Raw genomic sequence first — 6,305 nt, 5'->3', positions numbered from 1 at the left:
GACATCAGATGCTCACTTTAAAGCATCATTCCAAATAAAAGGAAATAAGTCCTAGAAGCAACTAGAACAGCAGTGTAAAAATAGGGCAATTTTTACACACGCTTTAGTGCTATGTGTGTTCAGTGGTACAATCAAAGTGAAGAGGCAATGAAATGTTCTGAAATAATAGACTACTTGCTTTCCTTGTTAAGGAATTCTCTAAAATCTCTATATGTTAAGGACTTCAGTAAAAAGTGTTCCTAAATATAAAAATTTGCCCTATTAGGTCATTTTTAGTGATTAAATGTGGTATTTCCTCCATCTTAATGAAATAATTATTGTTGTTCAACTGAGTGATTTTATCTACTAAAAGGAATAATTGGCGTGGTGGCATGGTCACGGAGTCCTCAGAGAGTCATTGAATTTTAGAGCCAGAAAGGGCCTCACTGAAACCCTGTCTGGTGCTCTCTGAATACACAGAAGTCTCCATCAGAGGGTTAAAAAGCTGGTTTCTGGTGCCATCTGAGCCCGTAAATAGCTATGTAACCCTGGGCAAGCCATTCATATTTTCTTTGTCTCAGTTTATTGGTCCGTTTGAACAAGGGACTTCCAGTTTCACGAGACTTTAAGTTTACGATGCTGGCATCTGCTTATATGTATTTTTAAGCTAATTTTAATGTGTTCCAGCAGAATAAGCTTTCTATTTTTGATGGCGCATAGGGAAACTGGCTGTATTTTAGTTCTCTCTGTTATTGGGAAAAATGTTTTTTTCCCATAGGCTGTACATATCCTGAAGGTGGGGTCTGGGGTTGATTATTTTGTGTCTCCCATGGTGCCTCAGACCTGATAGGTTCTACAAACAAGAACTGTAGCATTCCACTGTCACTGTTTCACTGTATTTGGGATAAAAGTATCCTGCTATGAAACACCATTGGGAAAAAAATCCTAACGTAATGTGTGCTTCTCATAAAGTGAATTTTAATTGTGTTACCCAATGCCAACTTATTAATGCTTACCAGCACGCACACACACACATTCAGTTCATATATAGTTTTTGAAAACAAGTATTTGAGGTTTTCCACCACCCCATGCTATTGGGCTGGTCCATTCCATCATTGTTTGTATTCGGGACAATAGTTCCCAAAGCTACTTCTTCAGCAACATGAATGTTGACTTGCCAGTTTAAAGGGATGATGTAAAGACAGCCACTCAGAATATTATGGACAGCCTACTTTATGATTTGGAGCCCACAAATGCCCACGATATGACAGATGTTTTAATTTCTCAAAGGAGGCATAACTAAACAAGTGTACAAACGGTGAACTTCAGATTCTCTGAATCTCAGCTGCAAGACGAATTGTGTCATGTTCTTGAGTTCCGTGCTCCCTGGAGCCTCTCATAAAGATCCAGCTGAGGTCCCCGCTCCAATCTTCTGATTTCTGTCATGCAGGTTCACCCAGGAGCATGTGGCAACATAAGGACACCATGATGCTGAAGCTTCACAACACGTGTGATTCATTTTCCTCCTGGAATGACTCAAGAAGAGATTTTTTAGAACTCAATCTGAGTCTCAGTAATTCAATTTGCAGAAAGGAGCAGGCAAAGCTTTAATTCTATCATAATTGGTTTCATGTGCGAACGTATTAATTGTTTCGCCGGGAACTATATTAGGTAAATAGAGTAGGGGGACATGGTGGATAAGGACAACAAAAGCAGCTCAGTGGCTGCTTCCCAGTGTAGACCCAGGAGAAGCTTCATGAAGGCAGACAGTTTGGGACAAAATCGATCACTGTTCTCCGTGTTTGAACTTGAAAGAGCATCTACAGCCAGGGTTTCTGTTCTTAAGCAAGCACGAACTGGTTTTGCATGCTCTACCCACATACATCTTTATGAAAATGTAACCTTTTAACTCACTTTCTGAACTCCTCCACACGGAAGAAGTCAACTTTCTCCTGTTAGTAATTAAACCCACTGTTGTAATACTCAGATTGAGTTGCAATTGCTTTTCATGGGAGCTGCATGGCCGTCCTCTCTTTGCTTCAAACATTTGGCTCATGCTTTCCCCAACCGCTGTTGAGTTGGGGAAATATCAGCACTATGAGCCTTGAACAGAGCAGTAGAAGATTTTCTGTGGCCACAGCAAGGTTGTCTGGGTTATGTAACCTCATCGTTGCCAATACAATGTATTACCAAGTCAAGGGACAGCTAGAGCTTGACTAGTTTATGAATAGCATTGACCATTATTTCCTAAAGAAAAATCACCCAAGCCTTTCCTGAAACATTAGTACTGTGCGGTGAGATCGGCTAAAAAGGGAGCGTGTGTGTGGTGGCCAGGTGGGGGGCAGGGGCCTGCGGTAATAATTCTGGTGAGCCTGCTTTTGACTGTGTTTCACACTGGCTTTATTCTTTCCTTTGGGCATGTTCCCAATCCCTTTGGCCTTTGTTTGTTTTAAGGAAGCAGAAAGTCCGCGGATGGAATGAATGTGCTCTCTTTCGAAGTTTTACAACAGTGCTGCTTCGTTTTGTTGGTGTTTGTTGGTAGGGATGAGAGCCCCTTTACAGTACAAAAACAAAAACCTGGTACGTTTTAAAAAACAAAGAACAAACACTAAGGGGAAACATCTAAACGCATAGGCAGCCCCAGGTGAGTCTGACCTGACCCATTATGATCAGTTATCAGGAAGAAAGTAATTATTAAGGCAGGGAAGAGGACAGCCACCTCCACTCCACATCCTGATGGCAGCGAGGAGCCCCGGCCATCCTAAAGACAGGTTATTTGACTTTCAGGAACACCTGGGTGAAGCACATTGCAAGATGTGCCCTTTCTCTTTGAGCAACCCATATGCTATCCAGGCCAAGGGCCCGCCATTGTTGGTGAGGCTTGTAGTGAAGGAGTGGGTGGACCTGCAGGAGGCAGCCCCTGGCTTTAGGTGTGAGAGAAAGATAGCCTTATCCCACTGTTGGCCTCCCTTGTCCTTGCAAAGGCTATAAATATGAGTCAAGGCCTGCACTGAATTTTTCACATAGATTATTTTTAATAACCTTAGACATAAAGTACTATTATTATTCTCGTGAGAAAATTGAGGCTCAGAGAGATAAAGTCACTTACGTGATGAGATAGCAGAGTAAAATCCAGTCCCGTGGTTTTCTGACCAGAAGAGCCTGCTCTGATTCACAACATTTGACCATTGTTTATACCACTTGTAGTTAGTGTCTGAGCCTCTTATTTACCTCTAACTTCCTTATTCTTCCATCCCTCTGTTTCCCTGTTGCCTATTTCTAAACATTTCCACCCTGAGGGATGAGAAGTGGACGAAGGAAAGGAGCCAATTTCCTCCTTCCCGTTTGCGTACCTATTTGACTTTCCCACATACAACTTCATTTAAGTCTTAATCACCCCCAAGCAAGAATATTTCAATGTCAAGATCTGCCACAGGCTAAGGACTTTGTCCACAGCACTAAACTCGGAAGTGATTACCCACATTAATCAAGTTGCTCGAAGACTTAACTGTGTAGAAAACTTCAGGAGAAAAACACTCTATTTGCCCTCCGCCCCCACCTCTCTCAGCACACAATGGGTCTTCACAACGTGTCCTACTCAATTTTTTTCCCCTTGAAATCCAAAGGGATGCTTTAGTTTAGATGGAATATACAAGAAAGAGCATTTTCAAGATAATTCTTTAATATAGACATAGAAGTATGTAAAGTAAAAGGATGTCTCTAGCAATTTGACGATATGTTTCAAGAAACTTAACAGTATGTTTGATCATTTATGCACTGTCAACAACAAGCAGTTCTGCATCTAGAAATTTATCCTAAATCAATAATCATAGGCATGTGTAAATATTCGGATGCCCAGTTATGTTCATCAGAGAACTGGATTACAATAGTGAGAACTTGGAATTAATCTAAGGTTCAATGAAAGAGGCTTGGTTAAGTAAATGATGACACTCCATACGCTATAATATTATGCAGTTGTAACTAGGGGTTCTATAAAGAATATGTAATGATTTGAATTAATGATCATGAAATATTAAGCAAATAAAAATATTTCAAGAAAGTTTTGTTCCATGTAGTATCTGCTAGCCACACATGGCCATTTAAATTTTAATTAGTTATAATTAAATAAAATTCAAACTCTAGTTCCTCAGTTGCATGAGGCATATTTCAAGTACTTAATAGCTATCGGTTTGGACAGTGCAGATATAGAATATTTCCATCATTTGCAGAAAGCGTAAAATTCAAGGGCACTAATATAGAATAGAATTTTTTTCCCAGTGTATGTGTGTACATAAAAAACTTAGAGGAAATAGGCCAAATAATAATTTTGATAATCTTTGGTTGGTGGGAGGAGGTAAGAGGTAGGCAAACTTATTCTGTAAAGGGTTGGACAGTAAATATTTGGACTTTGTGGGCCATGCAGTCAGTGTTGTAGGTACTCAGTTCTGCCGCTATAGCATGAAAGCAACTGTTAACAGAGCAGAAGTGAATGGACATGACTCTGTTCCAGTAAACCTTTATATACAAAAACAGGTAGTAGACTGAATTTTGCCCACAGGCCATAACTGGCTGACTGCTGGACTAGGTGACTGGTGAGTTGTTTTTTTTCCATGCACATATTCATAAGTGAATTTAAAAAATAACTTGTGTATCTTCTAGGTTTTTTTTCATTAAAAAAAATTTTTAATGTTTAATTTTGAGAGAGAGAGAGGCACACAGAGTGCTAGTGGAGGAGGAGAAGAGAGAGAGGGGAACACAGAATCTAAAGTAGACTCCAGGCTCTGAGCTGTCAAGCACAGAGTCTGACGCAAGTCTTGAATTCACAAAGCATGAAATCATGACCTGAGCCAAAGTCGAACTCCCAGCTGACTGAGACAACCAGGTGTCCCATATATCTTCTATTTAAAAAAAAAAAAAAAACCATTGCAGGGCACCTGGGTGGCTCAGTCAGTTAAGCATCTGACTTTGGCTCAGGTCATGATCTCGCAGTTTGTGAGTTTTAGCCCTGCTTCGGGCTCTGTGCTGACAGCTCAGAGCCTGGATCCTGCTTCGGATTCTGTATCTCCCCGCTTCTTTGTGCCCCTCCCCTGCTTGTGCTCTATCTCTCTCTGTCTCTCAATAATAAATAAATGTTAAAAAATTTTTAAAAAATAAAAAGAAAAGAAAACCCATTGGGAAAATTATATATATGTGTGTAAGATAGATAGATAGATAGATAGATGTATCACATTTACGTGCCATATAGATATATACATACCTCTAGACCTGAAAGTCTGGCTGCAGATACAGGGAATTCTTTGTAAAGTAATCATAATTATTAAGTTATTAAAACTCTCCTACACCGATGATTCCATGTAACTCCTTCCCACTCCTGCCACCAAGTCTGTCATAGTGCTCCCACTCTCCATGTCCTACTACACAAAGAACACCTGCACTAATGCTCCACAATATGTTACTCATCTTAATTTATTAATTGCTCTTCTCTGTAGGACAGCACCTGGGTGTTTGCTTCTGGGCTCACCAAGAAGGAAATGTGCATCCTAGGAAATGGTCCCTTGGAGAAGGGAGCACCTGCCCAGTTTGCCTCACCCGTTGCCAGCAGAGTGTCCTACACAAGAGTGTTCTCAGGACACATTTCATGATGGTAAGGGTGGTGATGACCTTGCCAAGTGAAATAATGTCTAGCAAATACCCCAGTGAATCTGTAAATAAACAGAGAGCTCCAACGGGCACTTTTGGTCAGCACCTTTGGTGAACACTCTCCACAGGCTTCTCTTACTCTAGAGGGGAACCAGACTGAGAGACCCCTGACCTCCAGCCCAGTCTGAAGCGTCACTGGCAAAAGGAGAGGTTCTCACTCATTTCTTGGTTTCCAAACTGTGCTTCTTGAGTCCCGGGAGAAGAATGAAAAGAACTGTGAATTTTAGGGTCCAAACCTTTACTCTGTTTCCACTTGTCCAGACACATCCACTCTACAAATGGGGTTTCTGAGTTCAATTTTGACCTAACAAAGGACTGTGCCACTGCCACTTTGCAGGGGGTAGAAAACACTGGCTAAATAGTTGCCACAAACTGGTAGACCATGGACTCTAGTCCTGTTTGTTAGTTCCAAATGGTGTCATGAAATTTTGAAATTTATAATCAATGTTCAAAAATCATAAAATTCCACATTAAAAAAATGGGTCTCAAGCTCCTCTTAAAAAATCAGAAAGTCAGGCAACATTCACCTCACAATCCGTCCTGAAAACAATGAGCTGGTGCTGAGAAACAGCTGCTCCCTTGAGACAGAAGGTGTCCTTTCTGTCACCCTGTCCCCGTCATGCTCT

The 6,305-nt window shown here is 40.9% G+C and overlaps 1 long non-coding RNA gene across 1 annotated transcript; it reads right to left on the bottom strand.

The window, feature by feature from the left end:
* Positions 1–1,196: 1,196 nt before the first annotated feature.
* Positions 1,197–5,936, bottom strand: LOC132693248 (uncharacterized). Its single transcript, XR_009616677.2, has 3 exons — positions 5,838–5,936; positions 5,237–5,274; positions 1,197–1,505 (listed from the first exon to the last, which is right to left on the bottom strand). It is a non-coding gene; the product is annotated as an uncharacterized LOC132693248 (long non-coding RNA).
* Between the last annotated feature and the right edge of the window lie 369 nt (positions 5,937–6,305).

This window comes from Panthera onca, chromosome B1, assembly GCF_046562875.1.
Source record: "Panthera onca isolate mPanOnc1 chromosome B1, mPanOnc1 haplotype 2, whole genome shotgun sequence".
Lineage (NCBI taxonomy): Eukaryota > Metazoa > Chordata > Mammalia > Carnivora > Felidae > Panthera > Panthera onca.
The sequence above is the reverse complement of the archived record's forward strand: the minus strand, read 5'-3'. Positions and strand labels throughout refer to the sequence as shown.